At 40.1% G+C, this 18132-nt stretch overlaps 1 protein-coding gene and 1 pseudogene across 1 annotated transcript in view; both read right to left on the reverse strand.

Annotated features, from left to right (window-relative positions):
* Nucleotides 1-18132, reverse strand: part of LOC139159129 (major histocompatibility complex class I-related gene protein-like) — a 137885-nt gene that overhangs the window by 9431 nt on the left and 110322 nt on the right. The gene's annotated exons all lie outside the window — the stretch shown is intronic.
* LOC139163194 (major histocompatibility complex class I-related gene protein-like) lies at nucleotides 101-17091 on the reverse strand (annotated as a pseudogene).

The following is an 18132-nucleotide window of genomic DNA, read 5'->3' on the forward strand; positions in this document are numbered from 1 at the left end:
ACATTTCCTGCTCTCCACTAGAAAACATGAGATGTTGTAGAAGAAATCAAGACCACTAAAACAGATTTTCAATCATTTGTGCAAAATCTACTTCTGCATGTCACATCAGCCTCTCACCTGGATTGTCCTTGAAAGCCAGTATCAGGGGCTCCTTCAAGCCCTCGTGCTCCACGCGACACTGAAAATGGTGCCTCTCCTTGGGGTTGATCTCAATGCTGAGCCAGACATAATAGGTCCCATCTGAGTTGGGGGCCACGTTCCTAGGGAGGGTCTCATACTTGCAGACTTCTCCGTCCCTCATCCAGTTTGCCTGGATCTCCTTGGGGTAGAAGCCAAAGGCCTGGCAGATAAGGACCTGCAGGCTGTCATCCACCACCTTGTGGGTCACCTTCCCCACTGGAGGCTCTGCAGGAAAAGCAACACCTCAGTTCCTGGGATTTTTTTAAGTTTCTGTCAAGGCAATTGAATAAGTGGGAAGACCTCCTTTGGACATCCACTGCCTCTCCTCCCTCCCTCTCCTCTTCCTTTCCTCTGGAACACTTTAGATTCATTTTTGAAAGGGACTTTGGGGTAAACTTGGCCTTGATGGATTATATGTCTACCTCTTTAAAAAAACCTCTCAACCACCATAGCATAAGTTCTTAGCATAATCTATTAAATATGCTTCAGAATCAGCTTCCTGCCTAACTTATGGTCACTAGTACGGTCTGCCATGCACCTGAAGAGTAGCTTGGCCATTTAGAGCAGAAAACTAGAGGAGGGGAAAGTGAGGATACCTAGGAAAAAACCTGACCCCTCTTGGCCACTCGCCTGTCTTCTTCCGAGTCCCTTTCTGGTCAGGCAGGTATCTCTGCAGCCTTTTAATGCAGGTCTCCTCTAGAAAGACTTTGTTTCTCAGAGACCGCCTTGGATCATCCTCCCATGTCTCTTTGACCTTCTTGGCCTGGGACTGAGCGGCCACCCATCTGAGAGTCTCTTTGTCAAAGCTGATGAAATCCATCCCATGGTAACCATAGTGCAAAAGCCCTCTTTTGCTCCCGTCTTCCCTGAGCTCACAGCACAACATCAGCTGCCAGGTGTGAAGCACTGAAATACAGAAAGAAGGGGTGAAATTGCCTAGAGCCCCCCCTTAAAATGATTCAAGTATTTACTTCCCCTTCATCCCACCAGGGGTGGGAAAACAGATCTTGTCTCCTCTCTTTCTTTCAAGGATGGGAGGTCTTTCCTGTGATCTGCGGCTGCACTTAATGTGGGGCTTCAACAAGGGTTAGCAACTTGCAGCCCTGGAGCTGCATGTGGCTCATTCATTCCTCTGCTGCAGCTCCCTGTCACCAGTTGGCAGCACAATTTTGAGAGGAGCTTCTGGTTGGGGGAGGGGGGAGAAGGGCAAGCCAGGAGGAGACTCCAGTCAGAACCTTTTTGGTTCTTTGATTGTTTAAGGTTGCCAACCTGTGGGCTAGAAGATCATGAGAGAGAAGATCTTGGGGAGGGGAAAGGTTTTTTTTTTCTTTGCAGGAAAGGATCTGTTATGCTGTCAGAAATTTCCTGACAGTCAGAACAGTTGTTCAGTGGAACAGCTGGCCTCCAGAAGTTGTGAATGCTCCAACACTGGAAGTTTATAAGCAAATGATGGATAATGGAGTCTATGGAGAGGGGTGGCATACAAACCAAATCAAATAAATAAATAAATAGATTTTCCGGGGGCTGAGAGCCACATCGGGAGGTTGGAGATGGAGCTCCGTCACCAGACCTCCGTTTTTGCCCTTGTGGTCGCAACCCAGCGATCCGATCGGACCCAGAGAGTCCGATCTTGAACAGGGGGCTCGCTGCTGCCCCCAGGTGTAGGATCGCCCCGCAGCGCCAGGAGAAAAGATCCGGGGCTGGATACCACCAGCACCCGGCCATAGCGGCAACTCCACACAAGAGGAAGCACAAAGAAAAAAAGTACAGAAGAAGTCTAAAAAGAGCATAGAGAAGAACGAAGGTAAAGTAAATTTTACTCCCACAAAAAAAAAAAAACTGAGACAGAAAAAGAATAAACTGAATTAAGGCGAAGATTAAGAAGCAAAGAAACTTGCCGGTGTAAGTGGACTTTATCTTTCTCAGCTCACATAACCATAGAGTTTTGTAATAGAGTGTCAGCTCAAATTTACTTAAAATCTACTCTTTAATTTTATTCCTGGAAGGTCACGTAACATACTGGAACCGAGGGGATAAGATTTCTTTTAAATTGATCATTATTTCCTAAGCCTAAAACAACTGGGTTTTTTGCAGACTTAGGAGCAGTTAAATAACACACAAGATGGAGGTGTTGTATCCTTGTAAATAGTTTGGTTCCGTGTGGAAACGCTGTCTGAGCGAGAATCAGGAAGTTGCTCCTGATTGGCTCAGACACGGCTGCTCTCTCTCTGGCGGGAACCGCAAATGTATAAAAGGAGCGGTTTCTCCCAGGTAGAGCAGACGGTATCCGCTGAAGTCACTTACTCTTTCTGAGCTGAAATAAAGGAACTGTTCTCACCTAACCCTGTCTCTGGGTTTACTTCACTGGCGACGACGGACGGAAGAACCACGCGTGCAGAATGAACAACCTACAGATCGGCCGGGCTCCTGAGTTCTTTGATCCGGAGAAATCCTCCTGGGACGCCTACATAGCCAAGTTCGAGATCTTCCTCGAGGCAGCGGGAATAAGGGACGCCGACGCCGAACGAAAGCGGGCCATCTTCCTGAACTACTGCGGTCCAGAAATCTTCGACCTCGCCCAGACACTCACCGATCCGCTGCCAGCCAAATCCGTCGCTTGGGACGTCCTGCAAGCCAAGCTCGCGAGCCATTTCAAGCCAACGAAACCAGCCGTCGTTTTCCGGCACCAATTTTCTAGAATGGCTCAGCTCGAATCGGAATCCATCAATCAATTCGCAACGCGACTTCGAACGGTGCTTGCAAAATGCAAGTTTGATAACCCGGAAGCTCGCCTCACCGATGCCTTAATCTTCGGCATGAGAAATGCCATGGTCAGGAACAAACTCCTCACCGAAGACGAACCGACCCTACAGGCAGTAATCAAGCTGGCTCAAACCGCAGAGGTCGCCGACGCTGCTGCCAAAGAACTGAAGGAGCACGACAAGCGAGAAGTCATCGCCAAGATCGACTCCACGTTCTCCCGCGCCAAGGCCCCAGACGACCTCAGCCCACCAGCTCTCAACGAGGACAGCTGTTTCCTGCTGCAACAGGACCAGCCGAGACAACCCAGGTACCCTCGCCCCGTCGCCCCCTGCGCCAGCTGCCGAGGAAACCATCCGCGCCAACGATGCCCCTTCCGGGATGCCATTTGCCGCCGCTGCAACCGACGCGGCCATATCGCTGAAGCCTGCAGAGCAGCTGTGCCTGAAGAAGCCTTCTCCAATCCTCGTCCTCAGCGTTTCCAGAATCAAACACCTCAACCGCGCGAAAACCGGTCTTTCCGGTTTTCCGGCCGCAAGAACTACCCAACCGCTAACCGCGACTACTCAAGAGGTAACAATCAATTTTCCGTGAATAACACGGCAACAAAAAATGGGGGCAAGATTGTAATTTCCCTGCTTTTGAACAACAAACCATGTTCTATGGAACTTGATACGGGGTCTAAATACACCATTATGCCATGGGAAAAGCTTAAAATATACATGCCTAGCCTCTCTAAATCTGAGCTATTACAAACCTCATTGGTAATTAGAGATTTTCAAGGGGGAATAATTTCTGTTTTAGGCCAAGTGAATGTACCTATCGTGTTTAAGAATGTTAAATGTACCCTGCCAATGATTGTTGTTACAGGGGCTAAACACTCTCTCCTGGGGTTGGCTTGGATGGAACCTTTGGGAATTGAAATTTCTGGTATTTGTACTGTTAACTCTGATAGCATGCCTAACTTTTTACAAGAATTCCCAGAAGTGTTTAGCCCCACCTTGGGATCGTATAAAGGGCCCCCTATCTCATTTTCTATTGACCCCAAGGTCCCGCCTGTACGGCTCAAACCTTGCAGGGTACCCCTTCCGCTCCTCCCCAAACTTGACCTACAGCTGGGTAAGCTCATAAGCCAAGGCATTTTAGTTCCTGTAGAGCAGGGGCCATGGGAAACACCTATAGTCACGCCTCTGAAACCTGATGGCTCTTTAAGGGTTTGCGCTGACTATAAATCTACGCTCAACAAAGCCCTCCAACATCACCCTTACCCCATTCCTGTGGTACAACAGCTCCTTCACTCCCTGGGGGAAGGAAAAAGCTTCGCAAAAATCGATTTAGCGCAAGCTTACCAGCAGCTCCCTGTCGATGAACCGACAGCACGCGCACAGACAATTGTAACCCACAGGGGTGCCTTTAAATGTACCAGATTACAGTTTGGAGTAAGCATAGCCCCAGGGATATTTCAAAGCATAATGGAACGATTGTTATCAGGGATTAAAGGGGCCATTCCCTATTTTGATGACATCTTAATTGCAGGGGGAAACCAAGAGCAGCTCAACAAAAGAATAAGGGAAGTACTTCAGAGACTGCAGGACAAAGGGCTAAGAATCAAACCTGACAAATGTGTGTGGGGAACCAACAGTGTAGAATTCCTAGGATATAAAATCGATAGGGAAGGTATCCACCCCACTACTGAAAAATTGAGAGCCATTAGAGAAGCCCCAGAACCACAAAATAAGACAGAATTGCAAGCTTTTTTAGGCCTTCTTAACTTTTACTCCGTCTTTTTAAAACAGAAGGCAACAGCAGCAGAGCCTCTACACCGTTTGCTCCAGAAAGAAACCCCTTGGACATGGGGGAGAACTGAACACGAAGCCTTTGTACAAATTAAACAGTTGCTAACTTCTAAAAGTGTGGTAGTCCAGTATAGTACTTCGCTACCCATCAGGCTTACGTGCGATGCTTCCCCATATGGCATGGGAGGGGTCTTGGCACACGTTTTGCCTAATAATACAGAGGCCCCAATTGCTTTCTTTTCCAGAACAATGACCAATACTGAGAGAAATTATAGCCAACTAGATAAGGAGGCTCTAGCGTTAGTGGCTGGGGTGAAGAAGTTTCATAATTACCTTTTTGGCAGGAGTTTTGAATTGGTTACCGACCACAAGCCTTTACTAGGCCTCTTAGCCCCCAACAAACCTACTCCCCCATTTATGTCTCCAAGGTTAATCAGATGGGCCCTTTTCCTCTCAGGATACCAGTACGAGCTCACTCATAAAGGGGGTAAAACCATCAACCACGCAGATGGTCTCAGTAGGTGCCCCATGGCAGAGTTAGTAGAGGACCCTGCCCCGTCTGCTGATGTCCTAATGATAGAACTCGAAGACAACCCACTAACCACTGCAAGGGAAGTGGCTGCACACACGCAGCAAGACCCAATCCTAAAAAAGGTGGTAAACTGTGTACTTAAGGGGTGGCAGAACGACTCTGTGGAACCTGAATTGTGTGATTTCAAAACCAAAAGACTAGAATTGTCATATGTGAAAGGTTGCCTGTTGTGGGGTGATAAAGTAATCATTCCTGAAAGTCTAAAGACCAAAGTGCTCAAAATGTTACATGTGGGCCATCCTGGGATTGTCAGGATGAAGGGCCTAGCTAGGGGGCACTTATGGTGGCCAGGTTTGGATACTGATATTGAAAACTGGGTAGCCAAATGTGTTCCATGCCAAGAGTCACGGCCTAATCCCCCCAAAACAACTCCAGCAGAGTGGGAACAACCTGCAGGGCCGTGGTCCAGGGTCCATATTGATTTTGCAGGGCCAGTGGGGTCACAATACTTTTTAATAGTAGTTGATGCCTTTTCCAAGTGGGTGGAAATCATAGCAATGAACAATATAACTACAAGTGCCACCATTAAGGTTCTGCGCCGTTTGTTTGCCACCCATGGTTGTCCTGATATCTTAGTGTCTGACAATGGACCCCAATTGACAGCCAGGCAATTTGAATTGTTCTTAGATAATTTAGGAATCAGACATGCGCTCATCTCACCTTACTCGCCCTGGGCTAATGGTTTGGCAGAACGTTACGTTCGGGTGGCAAAGGAAGCATTACGCAGATCAGGCCCTGGAGATGTACAACAGAATTTGGACCAGTTTTTGTTAACCCAGCATATTACCCCAAACTCTCACACGCACATAAGCCCTGCTGAGATACTGATGGGAAGGAAACTGAGGTCCCCCCTGGATAGGTTACACCCAAGGTTTTGTACCCAAAATCCTATGTATGTGAACCCTGAGAGACAAATGTATTTGGGGCAAAGTGTTTTTGTAAAGAATTTTGATGGGGGTGTAATTTGGATGAAAGGGACAATTGTACAACAGACCGCTCCAAAAACATACATTGTTAAGTTAGAGGATGGTCGAATGTGGAAGCGGCACATTGACCATGTACGTAAGCGCATGGGAAACTCATTGGAACAACCCGCTGAAACAGACTCTCCCACTTTAACAGACTGTAACGCGCAACCCGATTTAATAGACTTGCAAATGGACTTATCGGGTCAGGAAGGATCCTCCAGCGACGCCGAACCATCTTCATCCTCCGAGGTCGGTCTTGTGCCGGTCAGATCAACCCAGCAGGCCGGAGCCCAAACCAGGCCCCAGCCGCACCGGGAAAGCGCAAACGAACCAACCTCCACCGTCGGCAGCGAGGACTCAATTGAACTGCGCAGGTCGGAGCGAGCCTCGCGAAGACCCAGCAGATTGGAGGACTTCGTCACGTGGCTTTCGTGTTTGATATATCCTGACTAAGGAGGGAGGGGTGTTGTATCTTTGTAAATAGTTTGGTTCCATGTGGAAACGCTGTCTGAGCGAGAATCAGGAAGTCGGTCCTGATTGGCTCAGACGCGGCTGCTCTCTCTCTGGCGGGAACTGCAAACGTATAAAAGGAGCGGTTTCTCCCAGGTAGAGCAGACGGTATCCGCTGAAGTCACTTACTCTTTCTGAGCTGAAATAAAGGAACCGTTCTCACCTAACCCTGTCTCTGGGTTTACTTCAGGAGGATTAGCATTTCTTAAAGACAAAGACGCTATATTTGGTTTCGGTTTTGAAAAAAGATTTCCCCCCCCCCCCCACTATCTTAACACAACTTCAGTTTGGACTATAACTCTATTTTTCCTGGATTATTTTATTGTTACCTTTTCCTGTTGAAAAACTTTGCCAAATTAAATAAAACTTGCCTAGAACTTTTTGGGGGTTTTTTTCTTTTCTTTTTGTGGATTTTACCTGCTCTTTTACATTTGGATTAGTATTTGAACCACCTGGATTTCTTTTTTAATTGACTCAATTGGATTAAACCTGTCTTTTTCCTACTCCTTTTTTTTCTTCTGTTTGGAACAATAAGAACACATCAGTCATTTTAACTTTGGATTTGGAATACTAAATGAAATTTGGGTATTGATTTACTTCCAACCTACTTAACTTGGAGGTTGACTTAACAAGACAAAAAGAAGAAGAAGACAGAATTGCTTTCCCCCAATTACAAGAACAACAATTTAAGTCCCTTTTGGATATTATTAAAGACTGACTTTAAGTACTCTTTTTTCCTTCCTATCCTTTAGCTTCTTTAATTTTTATCTAATATAAATGAATTGCTAAACTCTTTCTCTCCCTCCCCTTTGTCTGGTGCCCCCCCCACTCCTCCCTATAACTTCTTTTATATTTAGTTGGATATTAAGTTTTCTCTGTTATATTAGGATTGTTTTGGATATACAGAAACCGTAAACATATTTTTACTCTTTGCTTTCCTTTTTTATGACTCTTTCCTTTTATGATTTTCTTTATTTTTAAAACAAAAAATAGATCTGGAGCTAATTTAGACTGAATTAAAAAAAATTCTTCTCTTTTTCTTTCCCTCTCTTTTTCATGTGTGCCTTTTCTCCCCTTTCTTTTAAAATGAACTTTAAATGAATGAAGTTAAAGTCTAAGTATTGAATTGTTTTCTCTTTTCCTCTTTATTAAATTCTTATTAAATTGTATGCTAGATCTTTTAATGAACTGATGTTTTTGAATATTTTATCAATAATAATTAACAACTGTATTAATTGATTTTAAGGTTTGATATCATATTTCTATATTGAAAGTATTAAATTGTATAGTTTTGGAGATATATTTTACATATACAAGCCATTCTATATATATAAGCCCTTCTCTTTCCAATTTTAGATATTGTAGATTTGTTGAATTGATGCCATTTTGGAAACAGTTAAATTTTACAGGCTTTAGAAGACCCAGAAAATCATCTAAAATGTCTACCATATCTACCATCATAAAAACCTCTAAAAACAGACTACAACTCCGACTGCTACACCACAAGGATCTCCTTCACCGTCTCCTTTACCACAAAGAACAATAACAAGTATGTTGGGCAGGGAGAAAGAAAAAGAAAAAGAAAAGACTCCAGTACAGCCAACTTTGCAGACCATCCAGGACACTCTGGCCCTGCTCCAGATCTCCATGAATGCCAATAGAGATGATGCACGCGAAGAAGCTCAAAAACATCATGAAGCCATAAAAGCAGACATAAAAACGGAAATGAGTGACTTGAAGGCCGAACTAGGCAATGTGAAAGGAAGTGTACAATCACTGGATGGGAAAATTGACATGATACAACAAACTCTAAAAGAGAACGAACAGTGGAAGAAAAAGGTTAAAGACACAATGGAAAAATCAGAACAGAGAATGAATAAATTTGAAGACCACAGTATTGTGAGAAACAGAGGAGTCGACGAAGCCATTACTAATATAGAATTACAACAAGCTTCACATGGTCTAAGATTCCAAATTGTCCACGAGGAAAAGGATGAAAATTTGGGCTCGAAAATGGCGGAAATAATAGGACAGATCTTACAGATGGACCCAGAGGAAGCAATAAAGGAGATTGACGAAATTTACCGAGTCCAAACTAGCTATGCTAGAAAAAACAACCTACCAAGATAAGTTCATATCAAATTCATCAGAAGGACAGTAAGAGATGACATTTTGAAGTGGTCAAGAGATGAAGAGTTAAAATATAAAGACAAAAATGTCATTATACTAAAACAAGTGCCAAGAAGAGTATGAGAAAGCAGGAGGGATTATTACTTTTTAACAAGAATATTAATCAAAGAAAACATAATCTTCCGTTGGCTGATCCCTGAAGGTCTTTCTTTCTACTGGCAAAATTCTAGAGTGAAGATAGAGACTGTCGACAAAGCCAGAGTTTTCTACGAATGATCCGGCTTGTTTAAACATGATTTATCCTATAAGGAAATCAGAGAGGGAGGAGGGGAGGGGGGCTGCCTCCAGCAGGGAGGGAGCTCCCCAGGTCGTGAGGGAAAAACAACTACAACCACAACAAGATTTGGTTTTAAGCACTAGACTTCGAGAACCCCAAGAGACAAAACAATACTACAAATAGAAATGTACTCAGATGTTTAAAAAATTTCAGTAAATGTAAATGGATTGAACCACCCAAGGAAAAGAAAACAGATATTTTCTAAACTTAAGAAGCAAAGAGCGCAAATTACTATTTTACAAGAAGTTCACATTAAGAATTCAGATAACGAGCTATTACAAAATTCAAAATTAGGTAACTTGTTGACTAGTTTACCTGAAAAAAAAGGAGAGGGATAGCTGTTTATATAAATGAAATGATAGAGGTTAAACAACTTTACAGTGACAATGATGGTAGAATTTTAATCTTGCAAGTAAACTTAGAAACGGGACCTCTTGTCATTATATCAATCTATGCCCCAAATGAAAACCAAAAAATATTTTATAAAGAATTACATGAAAAAATAGTAGAACTGTCTATTGAAAATATGATTATAATAGGAAACTTTAACGCTATAGCTGATAGTCAAATTGATTATTCTGGCAAAAAGAAAGATAAGAAAAAGAAAACAATTTTACCTACAACATTTTGGAACTTGACCTCAGAACTAGTCTTACAGGACACATGGCGAGATCGCCACCCTACAAATAAGCAATATACCTTTTACTCAAATCCACATAAAATTTGGACTAGAATAGACATGGCATGGACTTCAACTCAGATTTCCGATAACATTGCAAGCATTGAAATTGAAACAAACAATTGGGCTGACCACAATCCACTAGCAATTACTTGGAAGGGAAACAAAAAACAGAGGTATTGACGAATGAATAGAAATATTTTGCATGATTTTCATTACAAAGAATGGATGGAAAAAGAATTAGAATTTTTTTTAATTTAAATAACAATACAGATACTTCCCCACAAAACTTATGGGACATAACTAAAGCATATATTCGCGGACTGACCATATCTTATATCGCAAGAAAGAACAAAGAGAAGAAAAATCAATTCCAAAAACTACAAACAGAACTAAAAAATTTAGAAGCACCATCACAGAGCAGTCAGAGTGAAGACGAAAATAAAAAAAAAGGGAACTAATTAGACATAAAATAAACTTAATAGAACAAGAACAATTGGCAGAAAAAATTAAGCAGACTAAACAGGAACAATTTGAACAAGCTAATAAACCAGGCCGATGGTTAGCACATAAATTAAGGAATCAAAAAGAGTTCAGAATAATAAAAAAAAACTAGAAGACAGTAAAGGTAAATGTAGACATCAAACTGTCGAGAAAAAAGAGATAGCATTAGAATTTTATAAAAATTTATACCACAAAGAAGACATAAATGAGGATAAGGTCTTTGACTTTTTAAGCTCCATTGACTTACCTTTCTTAACAGACGAACAGCAACAGAAACTCGATGCCCCATTTACTATGATTGAATTACAGCAAGCACTTAAAAATAAAAAAACAACAAAGCTACTGGCCCTGATGCTATACCTGCTGAACTTTACAAGTTAAATATTAATTCACTTTCAACAAATATGCTAGAGATTTTTAATAACATAATTTTAGATGGAAACATGACCCTAATACATAAACCCGACACAGAAAAAGAAAAAATTCAAAATTATAGACCAATTTCATTATTGAATGTAGATTATAAAATCTTTATTTCAATTTTTGCTTGTAGATTAAAAAACATCATGACTGGGATAATACATGAAGCTTAAAATGGATTTTTACCAGCTAGACAGATTAAAAATAATTTGAGGACAATCATAAACACACTAGAATATTATGAACAACATCCAGAAAAGCAAGCGGCCTTAATATTCTTAGATGCAAGAAAAGCATTTGATAACGTAGACTGTCTTTTATGAAAATACAACTCAATAAAATGAACTTTGGAACCAAACTTTTTAACATAATTGATGCTATCTATTCCACCCAAACAGCTAAAATTATTATTAATAATGACCAAACAGAAAAGTTTGAGATACAAAGAGGAGTTAGGCAAGGCTGCCCAATCTCCCCATTGTTATTTATTTTAACATTAGAAACCTTATTGACAAACGTGAGAAAAGAAGAAAATTTTAAAGGCTTAGAAATTTAAAAAGAAATATATAAACTACAAGCCTTTGCAGATGATGTTGTCTTCATATTGGAAGATCCAACAGCTTCGATTTCAAAGTTAATAGGTGTAATAGAAGAATATGGGAAAGTAGCTGGTTTGAAAATTAATAAAGATAAGACACAAATATTAACTAAAAATATGACAGACTCTCAGACAAAACAATTAGAAAACAAATCAAATATGAAAATAACTAAGAAAGTAAAATATTTAGGTATTTGGATATCAGCAAAATCCATGTCCTTAGAAGAAGATAATTATAATAAACTCCTAAAACAAATCAAAAAAGATTTAGCAATTTGGAAGAATTTACAATTATCATTTTTAGGTAGAATCTCTACAATTAAGATGAATATTTTGCCTAAAGTTTTGTTTTTATTTCAAGTAATTCCAATAAACCCTGGAAAAGAATTTTTCACAGAATTAACAAGAATAACAAAAAAAATTCATATAGCAAGATAAAAAACCTAGAATAAAACAGTATGCAATAGAGGATATAAAAGAAAGAGGCAGTCTTGCTTTCCCGAATTGGAAGACATACTACCAAGCTGCCTCTTTAACTTGGATTAAAGAATGGCTTACTTTACAAAACAGAAGATTATTGAACTTAGAAGGCCACAATTTAATGTTAGGATGGCATGCTTTTGTATGGTACGAAAAGTATAAACACATTCTTATTTCAAAAGACATATAATTAGGAAGGCACTTATTGATGTTTGGATTAATATAAAGAAAGACTATTTCTTAGTTTTACCAGAATGGATATCTCCTATAGAGGCCATAACCTACCCAAACGTAATACAAGAAGGCAGGATCTGGAAATCTAAGGACTTAGTAGATAAGCTAATGTTCTTCGGGTAATGTGCACGAATGCTCGAAGCTTGAGCAACAAGCTCTGTGAGTTAATGGCCATAATATCTAGAGATAATTTGGATCTGGTTGCCATAATTGAGACATGGTTTAAGGATTCCAATGAATGGGAAATATCCATACCAGGATATACACTGTATAGGAAGGATAGAATAGAGAGAAGGGGAGGTGGAGTAGCCATTTATGTTAAAGAAAGTCTAAAAACAATACTAATTCAAAATACATGTAAAGATCTGGAGACCCTCTGGATTTGCATGCAAAATAAAGACGGTTCTGTCATTAGAATTGGGGTGATCTATAGGCCTCCAGGGCAATCTGAGGAACATGACAACAAGATGGTGGATGAGATTACCCTAATGGCAGTAAAGGGAGATATTGTGGTTATGGGTGATTTCAACATGCCTGATGTTGACTGGAATATCCCCAGTGCCCTTACATGCAAAAGTAAGAATATAGTAGAGGCCTTTACAGGAGCTGCTATGGCACAGCTAGTTAAGACACCAACTAGAGGGGAGAATATTCTAGATTTAGTTTTTACAAATGGGAATCGGGTTTCAGAGGTCAAGGTGGGAGAAAATTTAGGTTGCAGCGACCATCTATGTTTGTGGTTTGATGTAAAAACTGATTGTGAGCAATCCTATACTGCAACCAAAGTATTGGATTTCAGAAAAACAAATTTTAATGCAATGGGGGAATATTTAAATAATGAATTAAAGGGGAGGGATAAAATGGCAGGAGCGAGCACCCAGTGGACTGTATTAAAAAAGGCCATCTTAAAAGCCACAAGACTTTATGTAAAGCAAGTAACTAAAGGTAAAAGGAAGAAGAAACCGCTATAGTTTAGCAATGATGTAAGGGCTATAGTCAATGAAAAAAAGGCTGCCTATAGGAGGTATAAAGAGTCTGGAAGTATAGCTGATAGAGAGGTGTATAAAATGAGACAGAAGGAGGCGAAACAGATAATATATGCTGCTAAAGCCTCAAAAGAGGAAGAAATAGCAAAATCTGTAAAGAAGGGGGATAAAACCTTCTTCAGATATATTAGTGATAGGAAGAAGAAAAACTGCAGCATCACAAAGCTTAGTACCGGGAATAATACATGCATTGATGGGAATAAGGAGATCGCTGACCATTTCAATAGCTACTTCTGTTCAGTTTTCTCAAAAGACACCTTACAAAATAATACTATAGAGGGATATAGCATTGCTTCCAGCTGTACGGATTCAGCTCCAGTGATCTTAGAAGCCGATGTCTTAGAAGAACTTGAAAGATTAAAGATAAATAAGGCAATGGGTCCAGATGGCATCCATCCCAGAGTTCTTAAAGAACTCAGATCTGTCATTGCTACCCCCCTGACTGATTTGTTTAACCAATCCCTGTTAACAGGAGATGTTCCTAAGGATTGGAGAATGGCCAGTGTTGTGCCTATCCACAAGAAGGGCAGTAGAGAAGAAGCTGGAAACTACAGGCCAGTTAGCTTGACATCAGTTGTAGTTAAAATGATGGAGACTCTACTCAAAAAGAGGATAAATCAGCATCTAAAAAACAATAACTTATTGGACCCAAATCAGCATGGCTTTACTGAAGGCAAATCGTGTCAGACTAATCTCATTGAGTTCTTTGACTATGTCACAAAGGTGTTGGATCAAGGTGGTGCCGTGGATATTGCCTATCTGGACTTCAGCAAAGCCTTTGATACGGTTCCACATAAAGAGCTGATAGATAAATTAGTGAAGATTGGACTTAATCCCTGGATAGTTCAGTGGATTTCAAGCTGGCTGAAGCATAGACATCAGAGAGTTATTGTTAATGGCGAGTATTCTGAGCAGAGACAGGTTACAAGCGGTGTGCCACAAGGGTCTGTTCTGGGTCCTATTCTTTTTAATATGTTTGTGAGTGACATAGGGGAAGGTTTGGTAGGGAAGGTTTGCCTATTTGCCGATGACTCTAAAGTGTGCAATAGGGTTGATATTCCTGGAGGGGTCTGTAATATGGTAAATGATTTAGCGTTACTAGATAAATGGTCAAAGCAATGGAAACTGCAGTTTAATGTTTCCAAATGTAAAATAATGCACTTGGGGAAAAGGAATCCTAAATCTGAGTATTGCATTGGCAGTTCTGTGTTAGCAAAAACTTCAGAAGAGAAGGATTTAGGGGTAGTGATTTCTGACAGTCTCAAAATGGGTGAGCAGTGTGGTCGGGCGGTAGGAAAGGCAAGTAGGATGCTTGGCTGCATAGCTAGAGGTATAACAAGCAGGAAGAGGGAGATTGTGATCCCCTTATATAGAGCGCTGGTGAGACCACATTTGGAGTACTGTGTTCAGTTCTGGAGACCTCACCTACAAAAAGATATTGACAAAATTGAATGGGTCCAAAGACGGGCTACAAGAATGGTGGAAGGTCTGAAGTATAAAACGTATCAGGAAAGACTTAATGAACTCAATCTCTATAGTCTGGAGGACAGAAGGAAAAGGGGGGACATGATCGAAACATTTAAATATGTTAAAGGGTTAAATAGGGTTCAGGAGGGAAGTGTTTTTAACAGGAAAGTGAACACAAGAACAAGGGGACACAATCTGAAGTTAGTTGGGGGAAAGATCAAAGGCAACATGAGAAAGTATTATTTTACTGAAAGAGTAGTAGATCCTTGGAACAAACTTCCAGCAGACGTGGTTGGTAAATCCACAGTAACCGAATTTAAACATGCCTGGGATAAACATATATCCATTGTAAGATAAAATAGTAAAAGGGCAGACTAGATGGACCATGGGGTCTTTTTCTGCCGTCAGTCTTCTATGTTTCTATGTTTCTATAAGCTGTGGAATTTAAAAACGAAACAGGAATTGCTGGATACAGGTATTATTGTAGATTGGTGGCAATATACACAGATAAAGTCTAGGTTTCAGAAAGATAAAACAACATATATACTTAGAAAGGACAATAACATTTTAGGTAAATTATTAACAACTGGTGTAGAAACTTAAACAAAGAGATAAGACTTAAAAACTTGGGAAAAGGTATGGACATATAACTGGAAATTAACAAGGTCAACTTCTTTTAAAGAAAATCAAATCAAAATATTTTACAGATGGCATCTGCCGCCTAATAGAATTTCAAAAATGTTCCAAACAGCGTCACCCAATTGTTGGAAATGTAAGGAAGAAATAGGTACATACTACCATGCTTGTTGGACATGCCCAAAAGCAAAAGAATACTGGAATTTAATAGAAAAATGGCTAAAAGAAATAACCCAGCAAGAAATTAAGAAAACACCAGAATTTTTTTTATTAGGCATTTCAAATAAGAAATACAATAAAGACATATATTATTTAATAATCCACATTTTAGTAGCAGCTAGGATAGCTTGCTCAGAAATGGAAAGACCTTGAGACTCCAAAAGAAACTGATATATTTAAGAAAGTCTTAGAATATGCTGAGCTTGACATGATGACAAGAAGGTTGAAAAATCAAGAAGAATCAGAATTTTATGAGGTTTGGCAAAAGGTATATATCTGATGGGATACAAAGAAACAGAGATAACCTTATTTTTACATTATTTTAAACATATTTGTACTTAGTAGTTATATGGTACAGTATTAGATAGTGATTATTAACAATATAAAGATAAACTCCTTCTTTCCTCTTCTACCATTTTTCTTTTTCTTTCTTTCTTCATAGTTTTTTTCAAGTTATAATTTTAAAATTTCTATATATTTTTAAATGTTTTAGATGTGTTTTTTACTTATTATCTTACAATTGATATATTCAAGTATTTTAAAATTAATGATAAAGTTAGGTTTTTTTTTTCTTTTTTTACTTATTAAAAATATAAAGATGACTTCTACTTTGAGAGGAGCGATTGTTGCTCCACTAAATGTTACATGTAATGTATGTTTTGTCTGTCTTTGCAATTTAATAAAAAATATTAATTTTTTTTAAAAAAAACACAAATAAATAAATAAATAAAAACCACCTGTCTGAATTAGTGTTGGTTTGGGGATTGGATTAGAAAACCTCCAAGGTCCCTTCCAACTCTGTTGTTGTTATGGTTATGGTTGTTGTTGTTGTTGTTGTTAATATTGTTGTTGTTATTATTATTATTATTATTATTATTGTTATTATTATTATTATTATTATTATTATTATCCTCATGCTCCTTACAGATATTGGTGGTCAAAGGCAGAAACAATATTGTCCTTTCCTGGAATGTGGCTCATCTCAACCCCTTAACCTCCCAGCCTCTCACTTTCTATCCCTTGCCTGCTTGCCTCTTTCCCCAATAACCAAAGTGACAACATCTGGGAAAAAGAGATTTGAGGGAGAATTCAGGGCTTGAAGGCAGTTCTGCCTCTGCTTACCTCCAGTCTGGTGGTTGAGTTTTGATATCCACTCCAGGTCAGCTCTGAACATCCTCTCAGGTGCATTCATCTCCTTCTCCTCAATCCCGGGCAGAAGAGGAACCGTCTTCCCATTGAGGATGTCATATCGAGCAATGGGATGGTCATCCAGGTGGACCACGGAGAGGAACTGGGGCAGCCCCTGGCTGGGCTCTGACACCTTCAGGTAGGAATAGCACAGGGAGTGCCTGGAGGAGCCTGGGAGATGGTGAAGGAGAGAATTGAGGGGAGTCTGCAGCTCCAGCTCTTCCTTCAATGTTATTGTGAAAAACCACTTTCCAACAATAAGACCAATTTTCTGCTTCACTTGGGAGGATTCCAGCCATGAAAGGAGTTAAAGGAGACCCTGGCATCTTTTGCTTGACTTTGGACATGGCCACATCAGGTGAAGGGACCCTCTGGGCTCACACAAGTGCTTCTGGGCCTGACCCCATTGGACCCTACATGCCCATTGCCTGAAGGACAGCCAGACAGGAGCTGCTTGGAGACTTCTTGCCTCTGGAAGCTACACCACACCCAGCAGTTATCCTTAGTCTAGTGCTGACTTTTATGATTAGGTTGACTATTACGATTACCCTTTGTGAGCTGGGGAGGAGGAAGAGTGAACATGGACTCTTAGTTTTTAAGAAGAGTTTGGACAATCAGACAACAATTTGTCTGGAATGTTACAGGGGGCAGGCCAAGAGGACTTCTAAGAACCCTTGAAACTCTGACATTCTAATTAATCTAAATCTAATAAATTAAATTAAATTAAAATTAAATTCTTTTCTGTTCATCTAATCAGCAAAACCAAAATCAGAAGGAATTAGAAACATACAAACATAGAAGACTGACGGCAGAAAAAGACCTCATGGTCCATCTAGTTTGCCCTTATACTATTTCCTGTATTTTATCTTACAATGGATATATGTTTATCCCAGGCATGTTTAAATTCAGTTACTGTGGATTTACCAACAACGTCTGCTGGAAGTTTGTTCCAAGGATCTACTACTCTTTCAGTAAAATAATATTTTCTCATGTTGCCTTTGATCTTTCCCCCAACTAACTTCAGATTGTATCCCCTTGTTCTTGTGTTCACTTTCCTATTAAAAACACTTCCCTCCTGAACCTTATTTAACCCTTTAATATATTTAAATGTTTCGATCATGTCCCCCCTTTTCCTTCTGTCCTCCAGACTGTATAGATTGAGTTCATTAAGTCTTTCCGTTTTATGATATGTTTTATGCTTAAGACCTTCCACCATTCTTGTAGCCCATCTTTGGACCCGTTCAATTTTGTCAATATCTTTTTGTAGGTGAGGTCTCCAGAACTGAACACAGTATTCCAAATGTGGTCTCACCAGCGCTCTATATAAGGGGATCACAATCTCCCTCTTCCTGCTTGTTATACCTCTAGCTATGCAGCCAAGCATCCTA

Source organism: Erythrolamprus reginae, chromosome 2 (genome assembly GCF_031021105.1).
Source record: "Erythrolamprus reginae isolate rEryReg1 chromosome 2, rEryReg1.hap1, whole genome shotgun sequence".
NCBI classification, from domain to species: domain Eukaryota; kingdom Metazoa; phylum Chordata; class Lepidosauria; order Squamata; family Dipsadidae; genus Erythrolamprus; species Erythrolamprus reginae.